We start from the raw sequence: 22,176 nt of genomic DNA on the forward strand, positions 1-22,176 counted from the left end.
CCTTCCCTGGAGGTCAGCGGATCTCAGCACTCATTCCTAAGCTGAGCAGGACCCTGTTTTCATAGTCTCATCTTTTTTTTTTTTTTTTTAAACACTGATTCTCCTCTTTAAGTACTAGCCCTGGTCTATCGTTCAGACTGGGCCCATAGTGACCATTTGGATCTGGCATGGCTTTGGCTGGCTTGCTAGGGTAGGGGCAGGATTAGTCCTTCTCTGAAATGAAGACATTCAGAATTGGTGGTGACAGATTGGGCCACCACGATTATTTAGCCATATCCTGCTGGACAGAATGTGTGCCTATGGCTGAGCTGCAGACCTCTGAAAGTCCATGTTGCCAGATTCTTCACCTTTTCTGGTAGGATAGAAGAAAGCCTCTTTGTGTTCCTCCCTTGGTTGGGAATGCGCAATCCCAGTTCCAGTTGTGAGATCCATGTGGCACGGCTGCTGGTTGTCATTGCTGTAGTGGGTACGGGACCCCTCCCCTGAGGTGGGGGGATGAAGGGCGGGGGAGGAAAAAGAATGAGCTTCACATTGATGAGGTCTTCAGCAGCATTCTGCCAGATCACTGACCATCCAAGGGTCTTGCCAGTACATGGCATACAGTGGTCATGCTGAGGGCAGAGGTCCTAAGAAAGGGAGAAAGAACATCGTGCTTTTACAGAGCAGGAGGGGTCTGTGGATACTGATCGGCCTACTGTGTTTTCCTTGACTTCCTAGCAGGATTCTTCTTGGCCTTTAGACCAAGCCCAGCCCCATCGTACTGTCTGTGAATCTCTCTCTAGAGAGAGCCCACCTCTGATGGGACCAACCCACCCTCTGGGTACCTGCTCACCAGGTTGAACCCACCTTTGTTTGGCTTGTGACCTAGCCAATGAGCTAACTTGCACTATTTCCTGAACCCCAGCCCCCCCCCCCCCCCCCCCGCCCCATGCAACCATCAGCATGTGTTTGCACGTTCACTGAGGGGTGGCTGGGGTGGCCCTGCTCCATGTGTTCCTTCTGGCGCTCAGACTGAAGGGATAGCAGCCAGAAGGAATTATGGGAACACATGATGGCCCCCGAGGCCTGGGCTCACACCTGCCACACCTTCACTTCCATCCATACTCTGGCATCTGGAGTAAGTCGCAGACAAAACTTAACATCGGTGGAGCTGGGGAATAACTGCCCACGGAGGTGGGGGACGGAGGTGTTATTTGCTGGATAATAATCTAACTCCCCACTCATCATGGTTTGCTAGAGCTACTTCCCTTTCCCCTGCATTAAAAGCGTACGGATCCTGGCACTGACTCCTCTGGAGATTCTTAATGTATCGGTGGGGTGTTTCCCCCAGGAAAATACACTGCCAGGATTTAGACATATCCCCATATCTTTGACTGACTGTGGAGTGGGCCTGCCAGAAATACATGTATAGTAAATTTATGAGAGATGTTAGTATCCTTTGAAATTTCACTTTAAATAAAATCACAGGCTTATGTAGGAAAGCTGTAGCACTGAAAGAAATAACAACTGAAGTTCTAGCCCAATCATTCACACTTGACGTTCAACATCAGGATAGCACCACTACTAATCTTGGCTCTACAGCAAACATAACTCATTGGTTGCGGATTTCTTTCCTGCTGACAGAGGATGTGGCCGCAGATAAAATTTCAAGACAGTGCAAATTACCACTGTGAATAAATGGGACGCTGAGATGGTTTCTTGATGCTATCCTTGACCTAGGAGCTTGAGTCTATGTGAATGGCATCAAACGTGTGGCAGTGTGATATGCCATTGTCATCACATTTCTGGAAAGGATGCTTGGGAGTACCAAACTCAGAGAGGTCGTGGGGAACAGGTCTGGAGTCCTTGTGGTTTTCACGTCTGTGATCCTAGTGCAGGGAAGATGGGGCAGAAGAGTAGGTCATCTGTGTTTGGCAAGGAAATTACTTTCTGGTGCTGAGGAAACCAAGTTTACAAGGGGCTAGATTTGGACACATACATAGGGCTGTAACAGTGAGTGGAGTTAGGGATCCATCTCTTCAAAACAACATTCAGACAGTGACCTTCACCTGCAAGTCAGAGGACATTAAGAAAGGAATGCTTCTAAAACAGAGCGCTGACACTGGAAATCAGAAATAATTTTGTTAAGGTCATTGAAGATGGCCGCTTTTTGGTGGAATAAAACTGAGGAGGTACCATTTCCAGGGATTCAGAAGCTAGAGTATGCCTTGGAGAGGTTAGGAGATGTTCTTGAATGAAAAGGTAAAAGAAATTGGAATATGGAAGTACAGAAGAAGTAATAAAAAATCTGGGGAAGCTATTGGTGAGACGAGTGTGTGAACATAACTCAGTGACTACCTATACCCCATGTCAACCTAGAAAAGGTATTCAGTGGAGAACTTTGCCGCACATGGTTGGGAGTACCACTGTGAGTATCATAGGTATGACTGGAAGGAACACTCTGAAGAGTGCACTAGAAACTCTCTCTAGCCATCTAAGATTGGGGAGTTCAGAGAGGGGGTCCAAATAGGAGAATGAAAGGGGTGGCATCAGGATACAGAGTGAAGACTTACTTGCAAATTAGGCCATGTGTCAAAATGATATTGTTGATTATGAACCCACACGCTAGGCTAAAGAAATTATAAAAGACTTCTCCACCATCAAGGAAAGACCTGTCTGAGGCAGCAGCAGCCATGACCCTAAGATGGAATCTGGGAGTTCAGGGACTATTGGGTTTTGACCACTCCTGTATTGCCAGTGCTCAGCTTATGGCTGGCATGTAGTAGGCGCTCAACTATTTGTTGAATGAAGAAGGGTCTGAAAGGACTGGGGAGGGTTATAAGGTATTTCATTTTGGATATGGAAGTGAGGTCAGCCATTCTGTGTGAAACGAAGAAACGTGGACTATGTCCAGGCCACTGTGGTTTGTCTGGAAATATTGGGAGAATAGGGAAGGTATCACATACATGGCTGTGAATTTCTAGCACATAGGAGTAAGGATTGCTTGTGAATGTCTTTCTGGTTCCTTAGTAGAGTCTCTAGAGTTCTGAGGAACTCAGCTTGGAATCCGTTGTCAAGAAGCTCCACTCAGTTACAAACCCTCAGTCATCAGAGCAGAAAAGGAACTCTAGCATCATATTTGACGTGCCCTTTGTCAACTGCCCAGTCTTCCATTTACTTTTATCTGAGTTTTATGGAAGTGGCAAAAGGCAAAGACAAAAATAACAATCATTTGAAAACCAAAGGTTTTATGACAATGCCATTTTATAAACAGCATTCCTTAATTCCTGTACAAGTTTTTTATGGCTGTCATAATGCTGCCAGCCACCCTGAAACTCGGTGCCTATCAACGATAGTTGACTCTCATGCTTGTGGTTCTGCAGGTTGGTGGTGGTGACTCTGCTACAGGCTGTGGGTCCACTGGTCATCTGAGGTGGCTCTTCTCCTTTTGTTTCATGCTAGGGACCAGGCTATCCAGAGTAGGTTTTCGTAGTGACGACAGAAGCACAAGAACCAGACTAAAGGTACAAGCATACCCAAATCATCTATTTATATCTTACCTACTGGCCTCTCCATCGGCTGAAGCAAGTTACGTGGTCATGGCAAAAGCCAAAGGGCAGGGAAGTACACTCTGCCCTTCATGAGGTTATGGTAAGGATGTGGGGTCGATGCAACTATCATGGGGGGGGCAGAAGTGAGACCAGTAATTCAGTCTGCCATAGTACCCGTGTAGCACACTGTAATCACCCGTTGGGAGAGTGGCATTCTCCTCTCCTCTGCCCCACTACAATACATCTTCTACACATTGAGAAATCTGGAGAACGCCGACCTGCTTTGGCCCCTGGAGGCTTCCATGCATCACAGGCAGCACCTGGTAGAGGTTATGGCAGTGACTGGCAAGGTTAATGGCACTTGGTAAAGGCAACTGGACAGTTTGGTCTCACAACTGTAGCAAGTACCTCTATAGGCAGTTGAGTGTAGCAGAGTTTCAGCAGGAGGCCTCAGTAAAGAGTGACTGCGGGTGGCTGCAGTAGTGGTTGAGGTGGTTAATCAGTAATAATGCAGCACCATATATCCCAGTAGAGTGACATTGGTCTGGGGAAACATGGATTTCAATAGTTAGATGTAGAATTTCACCGTCAAAAAGGGCTTTGGATCCGTGTAACACAACCCTCTACTCCACAGTAACACAGATAGGTGTTTTTCAACACCTGTTTGAACACTTGTATTGATAGATGACCCCCCACCCAAGGCAGTCCATCCCACGTTAGACACACAGTACTGACAACATGTGGGACTAGACAGGGCGAAACAATATATCAGGAAGGCAAATGTCCAACAGGGGAAGTTTGTGAATAGTTACTAATTTAGAGAAAAGGTTCTTTTTGTTGTGTTTAGAGAGGGAAGAAAAGAAAGAGGCCAACAGAAGACAGGGTGGGAACTGTTTTTCTCTTTTGTATCCCTTTGTCAATATGAAAATTAATGTAGTGAGGAGAGAATAAAACCTGGGAAGTGGACAGTGGAAGAGTACACTTGGTTTACCTTGGGTGGAGAGACCTTGGGGGTAAGAGCTGCAGGTGGTTCTACTACAGATGGACAAATTAAACCCAACATTTAGCTGAAGTTTGACCCTGTTTTATGCGTTCCATGTCCCATCTCACGAACTCCCCTCACAGAAAAAGGAGCATACAGATAGGGTAAGTCTACTGCTGAGTAATGTCAACCAAGGAATAGAAATGTTGCCATGTAGTTCTGTTCTGATAAGCCCATCTTGAGAGCTGGTGAAAGCTTGATGATGAGTCCAAGGAATAGGCCTGAAGGTGGCTTATAGAGTGGTGAACTTTGCCCTCAGTGTTTAACTTTTAAGGAGTTGGGAGCCAAATCAGCTCTCAGGCTATTTTCAACAAAAATACCAAGATCAGCCCTCAAATCAGTCAGGGTGAAAACTAGTCAGACTGGTTCTGTGACTTATGTATAACCAATCAAAGAAACAACCACCACCACCAACAAGGCTTAACGACTGATATTTTAAACTTTTCAATAAGCTGTGTTGACATGTAGCCACAACCTTACTGTGCAAACCACTTCAAGCAGAGAGTTTTAAAAGCTGTAAATTAAAATCACATTTCTTTTGCAAGTCTTTGAAACCATTGAGAAACAAATCAGTCAGATGGTCTCCTGAATTTCTTCAGCAGACTTAGAACTTGAAAAGAAATTAATGCAGAAGCTGAAACTGATTTTAGACAAGTGATTTACTGCCTGTCAGGGGCATGACCCATATTGTTGTTTGTTTACTTGATTTCATGAATCAATCTTCCCCTTAAGACCTGGGTTCAGATCCAATCACCATGCTGGTCAGTTGTGACTGGATTTCTCTGGTATGTTCTGTCCCTCGAGGTGGTAATCCAGACTAGAGCCAGACCCCAGTGTTGTCTGACCAGTGTGCGGTAGAGTGATGGTAAAAGGCTGGCTCTCTGGAGGGACACAGCCTCATAAAAGTGGCCCATAGCCAGGGTCCTTTTAAACATCAAAATTAACAACATCAATCTCAGTCAGAATTGTGTTACTCTGAAATACTCATCAGGAGAAGTAGAGACATTGGGATTTCTCAAAACCAGGATTAAGACATAATAAGTCCATGTTGATAAAATTAGGAATGATTATTACCATATTAAAACATTTAAGCTTTTGGTCAACAGTAAACTTGGTCAACCTCAATAACTGAGGTATCTCGTTACCTTAGGGGAGACCTGAGGGTATTTGTCAGATCTGGGTTGTACATGTGACTTTCTCCCCTGTTTAGAAAGATGCATGAAGATTTTGGGATTGAGGCTGCATCCTGAATATGGACAATGCCAGGGTACTGTGATACTGTCCTGAGAATAGGCAAACTCACTCCTGTGGTCAGGGGAGAGACCGAGTATCTTCACCCTGCCTCAGTGGTCAGTTAAGAATAAGATTTTGTGGGGTTCACACATTTTTCGAGTGCCATTTCTTAAAAGAACTAAAAAAACCCCTGTAGCTGCCTCTAGTGATTCAGCAGGGATACTTCCCTCTATAGAAAGGACTGAAGAATAACCATAGCTGTGAAATTTGCCATCCATCAGGAATGGTTTAAGCTGTCCTGTGTGGTTGGGAGTCAATAGGACAGTGGCTGATGTGGCCAGTGAGGCAGCAGGAATGCCCCTGAGAACAGAAAAAGAGTAGAGCCCAGAAATCTCCAGCTTGTCATTCTCTTCCAGCTGGAGTCATGATTTTTGAGAGCAAAGAACAGTGACTATTTTGCGGTGTTTTGGTGGTACTGGTGGAGTGAGGCAGGCAGTGGTCAACAGTGAAAATAGAGCGGCAATGAGTTATAAAATCACTGCAGGTAGGAAATCTTGAAGGCGGGGGGCATGACTCCAACGACTTAATGAGAAATGCCTAACAATACTCCACTTCTGCAAACATCTTAGATTTTCTTATGACAGGGTGGGGCGGTGGGGGTGGATGGAGGGTTTTAGTTATACATGTTCATGAGTTATTTCATTGTAGTGTGGATTTTTTTTCTTATGTGAGACATAACATACTTTCACCTACATACATTCATTCATTTATTGATTAGTTATCCATTGAGTATCTCTTTCGTGCCAGGCTCTGGAGTAGGTGAAGAGGATAAGATTGAGCTGAAACAGGTCTTGGTGCCTGACTTAAAGTGGCCTAGGGAAGAAGGGAGGGCAGGCTTGCACACGAGGGATCACCAGAGAGTATGATCAGGGCTGTGCAGGCAGAGCAGTGGGGCACCTGACTCTGCCATGTGGAAGAAGGTGTCTGAGCTGTGTTTAGAGGGGATGAGTACTAGCTCTTCGGGTTGATGCTGTGATGAGACCGTCTTAGGAAGTGGACGCTGAAGTGCAAATACACTGCAGTATTGTGCACGGGGAGAGATAATGAGGTCATTGTGGTCAGAATATGGGGCGTGTGGTGAGGAAGTGGTGGGGGCCAGATTAGGAGGGGTCCCGAGTGCCCCCTAGGAAAGCATGGGGAGCCACTGAAAGGGATGAAGGATTGCAGTGAGGACATGATCTGAATTATTTCTAAAGTTCTGTCTGAATGTTGACTGTGGTGGGTCTGTGTCATTGGGCTTCTTTTTTGGGCCTGGAGTGGCTGTGTTGCATCTGGATTGCACCTACTATGGAAGCCTATGGTGGAGCTTCAAAGGGAAGTTTGTGATTATTCTGAGAAATCAGTGCAAGACTAGAGCATTAAGGCAGCAGTTGGAGGCAGGACAGCCTCATGGGTTGAGCCCTGAGTGCTTTTAAGAGCCAGCTCCATCTTCTGACGTCCTCACAGGCTTGGGAGAGAGAGCAGGAGGGAGTGGAAACATTCCATGCCTGGGAATACTGGTCTGACTGTATCCAGTGGGCAGAAGGCTGCCAGGCTGGGGAGTCTCAGAGAGAGAAAGAAAGCTCTGCGTGGGCCTACGTTGCAGTATATGGCTCGACAGTTCCCTGGTATTAGAGCAGTCTGTGGTAGGCAAAGGAGTCATGTGAAGATGCTGGCCAGCCCTGGGTGGAGAGTCACAACAGCCCAGCACCTGGACTCTTGAGCAAGGCCCTGCCATCTGCAGCAGAGAACTAGTCACTATTTGTAAAGCAGTTGTTGGCAAGAGATGGGGCCACAGAAGAGACTTGAGTGTCTAATTATGGGACAGCAAGTGACTATGTGATCATAACTGTCCATTATGAAATGGGTATGTCAGACCTGGTAAGACAGTGACTCCCACTAAGAAGGAAGTGTTCCATGTAGTTGACTTGAGTGAGCTCAGAGGTAGCTGACCAAACAGATGGCAAAGATCCCATGTTACCTTTCTGTGTTGCACTGATGCCTCTCCTCAGCTCACGCTTATGGTCCCACAGAGCTTCTCCATGACCAACTGAGAGAAGAGGAAAGACCCTGAGCTAGTTCACAGATGGGTTGGTGCAGTACTTTGGTGCAAATAAAAAATAGACAGGCATTGTGGTACAGCCCCACCCAAGAGTGAATAGTGCTGAGGGGAAAACTTCTGAAGGGAAGAACTTCAGGCAGAGAATCTGGTCATCCCCTTTGTGTGGAGGGAGAAGTGGTCCAGGGTAAGTGCGAACACAGACTGGTGGGCGCTGGTGAATGGCTTAGTAGGTAGTCAGGGGCCTGGAAAGAGCGTGGTTGAAAGACTGGGAGAAGGTGGTCTGGGGAAGAAGAATGTGGATGGTCCTCTGGGAGCAGAACAAAGTATGAGAAACTTGGTACTGCATAGTGATGCCCACCAGAGACTATCCACTGCAAAAGTGTCACTAAATAACCAAGTGGACAGGATTTTAGCCAGCTCTGTCCTTGGCCAAGTCACTGGCAAGTAGGTTACATTGGAACCTTTCCATCTGAAAAAATAGAAAAACCATCCTGCACAAGATGAACACATACTCTAGGTATGGATTTTCCTTTCCTGTCCACAGTGACTTCATTGGCATGGCTCTCTGAGGGCCCACAGAGTATCTGAAACACTGGTAGGAGGTCCTGCAAATCATCACCTTGCACCAAGGGACTCAGTCTGTGGCAAAGGAGCCATGCAAGTGAGCACAAGATCATGGAGTCTACTGGTCCTACCTCATGCCATACTATCTAGAAATTGCAGGTATGATATGAGATGACCTCTTAAAGGCAACTTGTAGACAGTGTCCTGTAGAGCTTGGTGTTATCCTTTAGGATGTGATGATATATATCTTGACCTGTGGCCATTGGGTGGAATACATGGGTCTGGCAACTTAGGGGTGGCAGCAGAAATGGTCCCGCTCCCCATCACTTTCACTGATCCTCTTGGGGGAATCTGTGCTTCCTGTCTCTGCCATTTTAGGGTCTGTGGAATGCCAGGTTCTGATTCCCAGTGGGGAATACTTCCATGAGGGTCACAGGAACCATACTAAATTGAAAGGTATGGCTGTGACTCATCACTTGGGATCCCTTATACCAGGAGAAGAGCAGGCAGAGACAGGAATTTGGGGTAACTGACCCTTGGTGATCATGAGGAAGTAGGGCTACTGCTGTGTCACAGTTACCAGGACGAAGACGTTTTGCATTCAGATGATTGGCCGTGGCAGCCCTGCCTTATTCAATTCTAACTGTAAAAGGGCAATTATAGCAGCTCTGATCTGATAAAGACATGAGCAGGGGCACAGATTCCTCAGGGGTGAGACCTGAACCTTCCATCAGTTGAATCACCTAGATCAGCACAAGTGCCCGCTGCAGGGAAGGGATCTAGAACCCTGATAGAGCACGGTGATGAATTGGTGAGTATCATTTCTGGCTCAGGACTGACTGAGCTGCCATGGCTGTAATTCCTCAAACAAATCTGCATCTTATAAGTTGCCCTGGAGATGTTGACTAACCAGAACTCCTGAAGAAGCTGTGTCCGGAAGGATGAACTTACCATGGGAAACATAGGGCTCTGAGCCGTGCAAGAGGCAGACCGCACGAGGAGCAACTGTCTCAGCTGCTTAAGTGGTGGCTGCTAAGGGCTCACAGCTTCATTCCCGTCCAGAGAAATGCCTCATTAGATGGGAGTTCATGCATCTCTCCTCTCCTGCAGGGTTGACCTACAGCCAGTGACTGCGTATATGGTCCTAGTGGTTTTTGGTGTCCAGCCCAAATGCATTCTGAATTACAATTCATGCTTCAGGGCTGCCAGGGGCATTAGGCTGAAACCTGACATCAGCTGAGACCACATCTTTGTTTACCTTCTTCCCCTTGTCCTTTTCTGCTCTTCGAACTGCCTCAGGCTTTTCCTGAGACTCCACAACACTTCCTCTATTCCTTCTGCTTTTAGGGAACCCAACCCAAGACGATGGGCCAGTAGAACAGATTTTGGGGGGCAGGCAGCCCTTTCCTGTGAGCTCACACAGTTGTGTGCAGGGCCCCAGGAGCCTTGGCCCTGAGGCAAGTGTGTCTAAGTGCCTGCAGAACACTTAGTCAGACTTCAGACCAGGAGACTCCCTCTTAACATTGACCCTGGGTTACAGCCCTGCCTTCACTGAATAGTCATCTTCTTGAAACTAAACCCAGTAAGGTGGGGAAATGGAGCCTTGCTTCCTCCACCTGGCATCTTCTGGAATAATGTGACAGCTCCCTGTGGATTCCCCCTCTGCCTGGTGCCTCAGGTTATTCTTGTCAGCTTGAGAACAGGAGGGCATTGGGTGGACAACACCTGGTGAATACATTTACACACTGAAATAATGGTTTCCATGTTGATTTTTCATAATTAACTAAACAGGCTGGAGTTAAGTTTCATGTGTAAGAACTTGTAAGGAGCTCTTGACAAGAGGTGAAGGTTGGTGAGGGCAGTTAAGGTTTATAATAACTTTTTTCCTGCTTAAGCTTTGTTTCTCTCTTTTTTCTCTCATTCTCTTCCCCTCCACCCCCCCCCACTCCTTTCTTCCTTCATCATCTCCCCTCTCCCTTTCCCTTTCTCTCCTCGTAAAATCCTGTGTGAGTTTTCATGTATCCCTACAATTTCCCAGCATGTGTGTGAAAAGAAAAATAGTAACATCAACAGATTATACTGGTGCTTCTGTAATTCGAAAATTACATCTGCAGATGTGTCTCTGATCTTCAAGGGAAACAACTAAAGATTTGGCAAAGTTTCTAGCAAAAGAGACTTGGAAAATATATGGGATGGCAGGTGGTGGGAGCTGAGACATGAAAGCCCGATGGAGGATGCCCCATCCTTACCTGGGACGGAGCGCTCAGCCTTCTTGTGTCTCAGCAGTTTATCTGGGGTGGGCGAGAAGCATGCTGTAAAAAATTCCCTGTTCGTGAAAATGGACCTTGTATTTCTCTGTTCAGAGTCTACCATATTTGCTGAAAGAACAAAGCGCTTTATTCCAGTCTGGGTCCGCTTTTGGTATTTTGAAACTTCACAGCTCACATTGCTGGCTGGGGGCATGCTGCGCTTTCCTTTGATTTATATGAAATGATGGCCCAGTGAAAACTGCATTAGAATGGCTAACTTCTGCCTTTAGGATAGTCTTCCTTTGTGATTCTAGGGCTGGTCAGCTGAAAATGCTAGGAGGATTAAGTTCCTTTCTTGTTGCTTGGCAAAGAACAATGTTGGCATTGGCAGTGATCACTTCTATTTTCTCATTCAATTGTTCCCTCAGGACTGGAAACCTTAAAAAAATTAAGATCCACCTTCACAGATGCTGGTGGAGGTCTTAGAGACACTCAGTTCCCTGTTAGGGTCTTTCAGAGATTGAGTGAGTTAAGTAACAACTTTCTCCTTTCATAAACTCTGTGCTGCTGGTTTTTTTTTTTTTTTCCCCTAGCGTTGGTTTTTATGAATAATACAATGTAGGGTTCTGTCACCTGTGCTCATATTTTAGACCCAGTTTACTCTGACATGGGAAGCATCATTCTAGAGTTTCTCTTTGGGTCTGGACATAAGCTGTAGACTTCTCCCAGAGGCCATCCTTGGGTATACTTGGGTACAGAGTAGACATGGTTGGTATACTTGGCCACGTGAAGTGTCCTCATCAGACACTGGTGTATTGAGATGCTGTACAAATACATGGGTGTGGAAGTACTATTCACTGATAAAACAGAATTATCAGTAGTAATTGACATATTGCTTCAGAGATCAAGTTCCTGAAAATGAGGCGGTTTTTAATGCTGAAGAATTATAAGACAACAAAATCTCTTTATCCTTTTTGCCATTGCTTTTCTTTGTTACAATTCCTTTTATTAGAGAAATTCTCAACTTCATTCTCTAATTTTGATGGAATTAGGGAACTGATTACTCAGCAACAGATCAAACAAAACCTTCCTTTAGCCTATCACTGAGAAACCAGATGGACTGTTTCTGACGTGTTCCCACCTGCCACGGAGGCTTTTCCTCTGCTTTCCTTCACATCCATGCTCCGCTCCGGTGTTGGCGTCATTTGTATAGCCAACACCTGTTGTTAGGTGTGCTGGTCTCTGCTCCCACCATCATTCTCCCCAGAAACGTGCCTTTCGTTCACGATTGGGCTGTCTTCCTTCCTTTCCCATAAAGACTTACCTGACTGTCCAGTCCGCTTGGTTTATTCTCTTTCTGGACTCTGGCTGCACTTGTAGTCAGTTCTACATAGTTGAATGTTTATCTTGCGTGTTCTCTAATAGTTTCGCGTTAATTTTTTCAAATCTTTGTATCTAGTAACAGTGACAGTTTAATGAAGACCAATTAGGTGTTACCTATTATTACCTATTGGGTATTAAGCACGCTAATCATGTGTATCATCCTTAAGTTTGACAATAACCCCGCAGAGTATGTTGTTATCCCATTTTACAGTTGAGAAAGTGGAGGCTCAGAATGGTTAATGACTTACCAAAGTGGCTTGGAAACCGGGATTGTCTGATTCCAGTCTTCATGCTCCTAATGCTGGGTTTAGTCTCTCAAGGACAGACACTGCATTGTCTATTTCTCTTTTAGTTTCAAATTATTCAGCATACAGTTGAGTAGATGTAAATTCCTGAAAAGTTCTGTGGTGAGCTTTATTTAGCATTTTGTATTTGTTGATCATGTTTTAACATGGGTATTTCAAAACTTACTTTCTGTTTATTTTAACATTTATTGAGAACCATCTCCACACTGAGCTCTGTGCTTGATGCTGTAGATACAGGGTTGAGTAAGGTGGAGGCCTCATCTTCCAGGTTACAGACCACCTGTGTATGCTGATACCTGGTAGACCTACAACTGGTCCAGCATATGGAAGGATTGCCCTCAGGCCTTATTTCCAGGACTGCTATTGGATTTATGCAATAAATGCAATGAAGTCACTGTCTTGTGACTTCATGGTAAACTAGAATTTTTGTGATACTTGGGTAGATTCAGCTGGTAACAAATGGGCAAGAGGTAGCAAATCTACTACATGGATAGAAGGATCCATAGGATCCTTAAGCATCCACACGTAATTGATTGCATTTTTGAGATACTTCTCTGTGATGGTATATGTAAGATGGGAGTTTGGGTGAGTTGGCCGGGGAGTCATTTCTAGTTTCCTAAACTTTAAACAAAATAGAAATACTGACTACTTGGCAAGGGTAGTATTTTAGAGAATTTCTGATTTAGTGAAACCTCTACTGATATTTCAAAATTCCTTAATTTATTTGAACTCTCAGGAAATTTTCTGAATGATGTTTACAAGGTCTTTATTGCTCTGGCTCTCCTGAGAAGAAAATGCTGAAGACTTGTGAAAAATACTTGTTTTTCTTTAAAACTCAAGCCCTTTAAAATTTCCAGGTACATTCCTAGATATATTTTGTATGGTTTGTAATATCCAACTAGAGAAGTGGAAAGTTACACTCCAACACAATTGCTGGAAAGTTTATAATGTATGAAATGAATTTTCCACACAATATTCTTTAGGCAAGGCCCTCTTTTAAGGAAATTACAAAACTCAAAATATCTAAACCATACCAAATAAAGGCTATGTATTTAATTTATGGAAAACAGTTTTTGTATGAAATGATTATCTTTTAAAAACATACACCACTACTTCCATTTTAGGAAAAAAACTGAATAAACTCCAGCTTTTTAGGAGAATATGCACATATGCATATTTATTTATTTATCTATGTGTCCATCCATCTATCCCTCTCCCCTCTTTGAATACATTTTATTTGATACCTTTCTGATAACCTATTCATTTTATATTTATTTATATTTATTTATTTCAAGCTTCACTGAAATATTGACATGTAAAATTGTGTGTTTAAGGAGTACAATGTATTGATTTGATACACTAACAGATTGCAAAATGATTACTATCATAACATTACTTAATAATATCTCTATCATGTCACATCATTATTCTTTTTCTGTGGTGAGAACATTTAAGATCTACTCTCTTAGCAACTTTCAAGTATATGGTTTTATGAAATGTAATACCATGCTGTAACTTATATTCTGAGAACTTATCTTAAAACTGAAAGTTTCTACCCTTTAATCACCATCTTACCATTTCTCCTGGGAACCCCTATTCTGCTCTCTGTTTCTATGAGCCTGGCTTTTTTGATTGCACATAAAAGTGATATCATATAGTATTTGTCTTTCCCTGACTTATTTGACTTAGCATATTGCTCTCAAGTTTCATTCATCTTGTTGCAAGTGGCAGCATTTCCTTCCTTCCCATGGCTAAATAAGAATCCATCATACACACACCCAGAGACTCACACACATAGATCCCACATCTTTATCCATTCATTTGTTGATGGATACTTAGGTTGTTTCTGTATCTTGGCTATTGTGAATAATGGTATGCAAATGTACAAGGGAATGCAGATACCTTTTAGAGATCCTGTCTTTGTTTCCTTGGGATTTATACTCAGAAGTGAAATTGCTGGATCATATGGTACTTCTCTTGCTAATTTTTTGAGGAACTTCCATGCTGTTTTCCATAGTTGCTGTACCATTTATATTTAGACCAACAGTGTTCAAGGGTTCCTTTTTTTACATCCTACCAACACTTATTGTTTCTTGTCTTTTGATAATCATCACTGCAACAGGTGTGCACTGGTACCTCCTGGTAGTTTTGATTTGGATTTTCCTGATGGTTAATGATGCCAAGCACCATTTCAAGTACCTGTTGGCTATTGATATGTCCCCTTTGGAAAATGTCTACTTGGAAAAATGTCTATTCCACCTTTCCTCCTCTCCCCCCCTCCTTCTCCTCATGCCTCCCTCCCTCCTTCTCTCTCCCTCCCTCCCTCCCTCCCTCTTCATATATTTTGGATATTAACCCCTTATCAGATAGGTGAATTGCAAATATTTTTTCCTCTGTAGGTTGCCTTTTCATTTTGTTGATGGCTTCCTTTGCTGTGCAGAAGCTTTTTACTTTGATGTAGTCCCACTTATTAGTTTTTGGTTTTGTTCCTTTTGTTTTTGGTGTTACATCCAAAAAACTCTTGCCAAGATCATTGTCAGGGAGCTTTTTCCATGTGCTTTTTTTCTAGGGGTTTTACAATTTCACTTTTTATGTTTATGTCTGTAATCTGTTTCAAGTTAATTTTTGTGAGTGGTGTAAGATAGGGTTTGCATGTGGTTACCCAGTTTTCCCAACACCATTTATTTATGACACTATCCTTTCCCCACTGAGTGTTCTTGGCTCCCTTTTCAAATATTAGTTGACTCTGTATGTGAGGGTTTATTTCTGGGCTCTCAATTTTGTTTCACTGGGGAGACTGTCTATTTGAGGATAGCATGGTACTCCTGTGAGTTCATGATACGTAAATATATGTAGAAGGTACAAACATGGACTTAATTAAGAGACATGCTAAGTGGAAATATTTTATTTTCTGTCCTTTCTGTATCATTACATGCAGAATTTTGTTATGATTGTGTTCACTCTTAGCTTCTGGCTTGCAGCCAACAAGGTTTTCTTGCAAATTCACCCTCTTTTATGAAGTTGAAAGATTTGTCCCTCTTGCCTACACTAGTCTGCGTCTTCCTGTAAGAAGGGTGCAGTCATGCCATGAAACATGCCCGTAGCACAGACATATGCAAAGTATTACCACTTTGCTTTAATCACCAGAGCAGACTCACTCCATGAATAATTTGAGCCACAAGCATTCTGTTGAAAATCACGACCTCTGGGTTGAGTCATCTGTTCTTTGTGTGGCAGGTGTTAGGGTCAAAGCACTTGAGATCGTTACTCTGGTTTGTAGAAAGGACAGTGAGCTGTACAAATCCCAAAGCTACCGCAGTCAGTGTGCTTTCCTTAGACACGTACTCATTTCAGATGGCTGTATCCTGGATGAGAGAGTTTGCCTTTTTCCCTGCAGACCTGGGTTTTAGGTTTTCTCTGTAGTATTTCATGTGGAAGAAACTGTTGATGGATTCTAGTCTCTCAGAGCTGGACCTTTTTTATCCGAATCACAAAACCACAAAGCATTTTAACATGCCTATAAATGTGTCAAGGTCTGTTTTACAGTGAGCCAGGTATGGACAGAGTCTGGAGAGGCATGTATTGTTGCCCCCTAGATCTCATGTTTGCGGTTGAATCTTGCTGATATTAACATTAACAATCGTATCGAAAGTAAATGGGAGGAAAGACTATAATACTATATTGTTGACTGAGAGAAGGGTAGTATGAGTACCCTTTAGATGTTCAGGGAAAAACTAAAAATGATATAATTATGGCTGGAACATATCATTGATTAGTTCATTTGTTTCTTCATTCACTTATTCACTTTGGTATTCAGTTGTTCATTCACTTATTCATTCAAACTATCCTGATTGTAGAATCAGGAGGCTTATGATAAGATATAGTGCTAATTTGTAAGTGGAATATTGATTGATCTTATGTGTGTAGAAATCTCAGAAATTCCTGAAGATGCTTAAAATTTCTCCCTGAACATATGTAATACGTATGAATATAATGTTAGATAATTAATTGAAATGACATATTTTGTCTTTGATTAAGAGACTGAAAAAAGGTGCAAAAGTTATGATTCCACCTTTTTGCAACCGTGGGCAGTGTCTATTCTGGCATACCTTGTCTCTGGAGAATTAAGAGCTTTCTTAGATTTTTTTTTTTTTAATGTTTATTTATTTTTGAGAGAGACAGAGACAGAATGCAAGTGGGTTAGGGGCAGAGAGAGAGGGAGACGCAGAATCTGAAGCAGGCTTCAGGCTCTGAGCTGTTAGTGCAGAGCCCGATGTGGGGCTCAAACCCACAAACTGTGAGATCATGACCTGAACCGAAGTCGGACGCTCAACTGACTGAGCCACCCAGGCACCCCGTGTGTACTGAGCTTTCTGAGATCTTTTTGTGGTCAGAGAAAGCCCTCAGCAAGTCTTTGTTTGGAAGACTTGGGATTTCTCAGAGAGGAGGCTGGAATTTCCTGGGACATGGTGAACGAGAAGTGTAGCCATCTCTAGGAGCTGACCTGGGCCTTCTCCTGTGCCATGTTACAGAAACAGCAGGCCTACTGGGTGGCAGGGGAATGGCAGTGTGAGTGTCCAGGACAGAACACTAAGTAATGTTTGTCCCTAGGCAAAGGACCTGGGGGTGTAGACAGAGGGGATACTGAAAACAGAACAGCTGCCACCTTCAAATGGGGTATGCTTGTTTAAACAAGAAACATCTTGAGGTAAACCCTGAGATGCTTTTCAAAGAGCAGAGGACATTCTCTAAGTCTCTTAGACTATGTAAGCCCCAAGGTTGGCCTAGGATCACAAGGACAGAGGAAGAGGCCTCCGCAAACTAATAAAATTGGGTTTCCCACTCATACTGCCTAGATCGGGCATAGCTAGATTTAACTGGATTTAGAATAGTGCTTCTGCAACTTTACTGTGTATGCATATTACTGGGATTTTGTTAAGATGCAGGTTAGTAGACCTGGGGTGGGGCCTGAAATTCTTCTGCAATTCTAATGAACTCCGAGGTGATACAAATACTGTTGGCTTATGTTTCACATTTTGAGTAGCAAGGAATAGAAAACTAATCATGGCATTTTTCACACTGGAATAATTAGGGACAATTTTGTATGTACACACATACATATGTGTATATATAAACATATATAATAATATATTACACATAGTTTTTTTTTTTTCTGATAAAAATCAAATGGCAGACGGTGGACCACCTGCTCCAGAACTAAACTACCTGGAAATGTGTGTTTAGGATGCAGATCTCTGATCCCAGCCCAAGCTTGCTGTGTCAGAATCTGGCGGAGCCTTCTGGCATGCATAGCTACAAGTTGAGAACCTTTGGCTAGACTTGGGGATTCTCAGTCTGATTACACCTTAATCTTATGTGGGGAGTCCTTTGTAAAATTTTTTTTCAATGTTTGTTTATTTTTGAAGGAGAGAGAGAGAGATAGAGAGAGAGAGAAAATGAATGAATGCAAAGCAGGCTCCAGGATCCGAGCTGCCAGCACGGAACCTGAACAGGGCTCAGTCCCACAAACTGTGAGATCATGACCTGAGCCAAAGTCAAGAGGCTCAACCGACTGAGCCACCTATAGGCACCCTCTGGGGAGTTCTTTTAAGGTTTGTCTTCATTGCCAGAGATTCTGATTAAATTGCTCTGGAGTATGGTCTAGGCTTTGGGCTTTTTTTTTTGTCTTTTTTTTTTTTTTAAGTCCTCCCCTGATGACTGTAATATGCGGGTCAGGGCTGAGATCCATGAAGAGGTCACAGCTGTATGGCCTGAGTCGGACATCACTGTGGGTCTGGTCAGGCATACCTCCTAGCAGGGTGAACTTCAACAGTTACTTAATCTATGAAATCTCAGTTTCCTCACCCATACAATGGGGGCATTGTAATGACAACTTCATAGAGGGAGAACACTTGGTACATATTTGATTATACCACTTTGCACACGGTAAACAATAAGTGTTGACCTTTAAATTTCCTTTCATAATTGTATTTGTCATATTCATGTATTCTGTCTTTTCTGAAAAGTCCAGATTTTCACAAATCCAGAATTATGAAAATTTGAATTTGGATTATATATGTATGTTGTCAATGTTGATATTTTTTATGATAAGGTTAATTACTTCTTTAGTTGTATTATATTTATCACTTGAAAGTAATTCGTGTTCACTATAAAAATGTTTGGAAAACTCAGAAGAGTAAAGGAAAGTAGACTTCACCTTTGATCCTTTTTTTACAGGAGGTTAACTCTTACTAATTTTCATATATTTCCTTCAAGTATTTTTGAATACATATATATAGTAATATGCATATATAATAAAATTTGATATATGTGTATATTACAAAATTGGAGTTATTACTGCATATAATTTGTACCATGTGTTTTTAGCATTACTATTTTGTCATAAACATTTACCTATGCTATTAAATGTTCTTCAAAAATATGGCTTCTAATTTCTACCTAATATTCTATTACAGGGCACACTATAATTTACGGAGTCTTTTCCCTTTTGTGGGATTATAACTGAGCGATAAATATTTTTGTACGTAAATCTTTTACTCCATCTCTCATTTACTTAGGATTGATTTCTAAAAGTAGTAGTATTGATTCAAAAGTATGAGCACTTTTATGGTTCATAATCCATATTGCCAAGTAGCTTTCCAAGTTAAATTTCCAATAGCAATATACGGGGATACTTCAGCAATATGTGAGAATACTTGGTTTTCTCACTAAATATTACCTTTAAAAGTACATTTCCATCTTATAGGAATTTTAATTTGTATTTAAAGAAAGAGCTGAACATGTTTTTCGTTTCTTATGTGTGTAGTGCTTACTTTATTCTTTTATGAATTTTCTGCTCATTTTATTTCTTCTCTTTTTCTATCGACATATGAGTTTTTCTTGTTGATTTGGAAGAATTTTTTCATTTAGTACAGATACCCCTTTCTCCTATTTATAGCTAATAATTTTTCCTAATCATTTAACATTTGTTTTTTATTTTGATTCTTGTTCAGACTTTTGGAAGTTTAAAAAAATTACTGAAGTATGCCAATTTTACTTTGTGATTTGATGGTGTTATATAATTTGAGGGGCTTTCCTCAGCCTCAGTTTTCCTGTGCTATATTTTGTATGCATGTGTGTATGTATTCAAATGTTTTTTTTTAATAATTTTTTTAATGTTTATTTATTTTTGACAGAGAGAGAGAGAGAGAGAGAGAGAGAGAGAGAGAGAGAGCATGAGCGGGGGAGGGACAGAGAGAGAGGGAGACACAGAATCAGAAGCAGGCTCCAGGCTCTGAGCTGTCAGCACAGAGCCCGACGCGGGGCTCAAACTCAGGGACTGTGAGATCATGACCTGAGCTGAAGTCGGACGCTCAACCGACTGAGCCACCCAGGCGCCCGTATTCAAATGTTTGCTATTTATTTTGGGAGAGAAAGTGACCAGTGGAGGGGGGGAGAGAGAGAGAGAGAGAGAAGGAGAGAGAGGGAATCCCAAGCAGGTTTCATGCTGTCAGCACGGAGCCTGATGCAGGGTTTCATCTCATGAATGCAAGATCATGTCCTGAGCTGAAGTCAATAGTCGAACACTGAACTGACTGAGCCACCCAGGCGCTCCTCTTGTGCTATATTTTTTTATTTTTATTTTTATTAAAAAAATTTTTTTTAATCTTTATTTATTTTTGAGAGAGAGACAGAGTGTGAGCAGGGGAGGGGCAGAGAGAGAGAGGGAGACCCAGAATCCAAAGCAGGCTATAGGCTCTGAGCACAGATCCTGACGCGGGGTTCCAACTCACAAACCGTGAGATCATGACCTGAGCTAAAGTCAGACGCTCAACCGACTGAGCCACCCAGGCACCCTGTCTTGTGCTATATTTTAAAAAGTACATGACTCTTGGGGCACCTGGGTGGCTCACTTGATTAACTGTCCGAGTTGATTTCACTTCAGGTCATGATCTCACGGTTTGTTGGAATGAGCCCCACATTGGGCTCTGCACTGACAGCATGGAGCCTGCTTGGGGTTCTCTCTCCCTCTCTCTCACTGTCCCTCATCCTCTCTTTCACACACACTCTCTCTCAAATGAATAAACTTAAAAAAAAGTATATGACTCTAACTTCTATAAATGTTGTTTTGGCGTGTTAGGGTATAAACTAAGACTCCAACTGTATTTGAGTTGAGTGGCAGAGAACGAAGCTCTGGAGGTAAAGGTTTGCATAGATATCAAAGGATGGACTCACAGAAACTTTCTTCTTTTGCGGTTAAATTATTTTGGACGGAGGTGACTGAGAAGGGCTGATTTTGTGCTAACCCCCACGAAGGACTGTTCCATGACATTCTCTCCTTGTCCCATCTTGTTTGCTAGGTTGTTCATTTTTGTTTTTCACATTGGTTGATTAATATCTGATTACACTGTAATACATTTAAAGAGATGGCCTGTATTTTCCATTCACTCAGATTTCCATTGTGTTCTCATCATGTCACAAAACAATGTTCTCACATATTCTATTTTTAACATATTTGAAGGAATCCAATGGTTCTCGAGATCTTGTCATGAAGACCAGCGGTCACCTGCTGGTCCCAGCTTTCAGTTTTCTCTGCCTTCTCAGAGGCTACCACTTGTGGCTTTTCAAGGAGATTCTTCTAGCATTTACCTCCATGGCTCCACGTGACATGTCTGTATGGCTACTTGCCACAGTGGAGGATGAGGATTTATCTTTCTGATATACCTAGACACATACAGACACACAGACATTCTCAGGGTCCTCCCCACCCCCACACAGACACACATATACACACTGTCTCCACTTTCCTCTGGATATATTTATACACTTACGGGGTAGTTTTGGTTTGCTGTCCATTCAGTGTTTATGTTCTCAATTCTACATCAATATAGTTCTCAGCCAAGGAACACTCAGATGGGGCTTATTGATTGTTGGTGTCACTGTATTTTGAGCTGGCTGGGTTGTTTCCCCGGGGAGCCCCTGTTGTTAGTTTAAGTCTTTCTTTTTGCACTTGTCAGAAACAGCAGAGAAGGCTCTCCTCATTTCCTGCTAGGAGGGGGCTTAAGACCTGGTTGCCTGTGTTGTGGGAACTGCTCAAGGAAAGAAAGGTGGTGGCGTTGAGAATGCGTGCTTACTCCCTTTATTTTCAGTATGGCTCAGCACCCTCATCTGTATCTGATGTCTTCTTGAGCAGGCCCTTCTGTTGTACTTTCTAGGGAGATTAAGCTTCCACTGTTATGCATGGGCTGGAGGGAAACCTTGGGGGAGGGATGCGCAGTCCCCTGGCCACATGCAGTACTGGAGGGGATTTGGGGATCTCATTACTTCTTAAACAGACTTGCACAAATCCTTCTTTAGTCTGACCTTCACCTCCCACTTACAGAGATACCTGGTGCTGCCAATTTCTGAGTCTTTTGGGTGTTCTTCAGGGTAAATTGGGTTTTTCATGGGTTTTCCCACTGTCAGCTTAGGATTCAGCTTTCTTGGGTCTGCTAAGTCAATTACCAAGGGCCATCTGCTTTCCAGCTTCCACAGTTTTGTTGCTGTTGTCTCTTATCCTGTTCGCTTTATTCTAATGGGTTTATATCTTTATACAAATTCCTTTATTATCATTTTAGTAGGGAATGTTGGGGGTAGTGTATGAAGATGCAAGCACTCTCTCTGCCTTCTTTAACCAGCAGCCCAGCTTTTCCTTAGCTAAAAAAACAAAAAATAAATAAATAAAACAAAACTTTTTTGAGTTGCTCACAAAAATCTCAGATGAGGTGCT

The 22,176-nt window shown here is 42.7% G+C and overlaps 1 long non-coding RNA gene across 1 annotated transcript in view; it reads left to right on the forward strand.

Annotated features, from left to right (window-relative positions):
• Window positions 1–22,176, forward strand: part of LOC106968156 (uncharacterized) — a 656,017-nt gene that overhangs the window by 1,785 nt on the left and 632,056 nt on the right. The gene's annotated exons all lie outside the window — the stretch shown is intronic.

This window comes from Acinonyx jubatus, chromosome D4 (assembly GCF_027475565.1).
Source record: "Acinonyx jubatus isolate Ajub_Pintada_27869175 chromosome D4, VMU_Ajub_asm_v1.0, whole genome shotgun sequence".
Lineage (NCBI taxonomy): Eukaryota > Metazoa > Chordata > Mammalia > Carnivora > Felidae > Acinonyx > Acinonyx jubatus.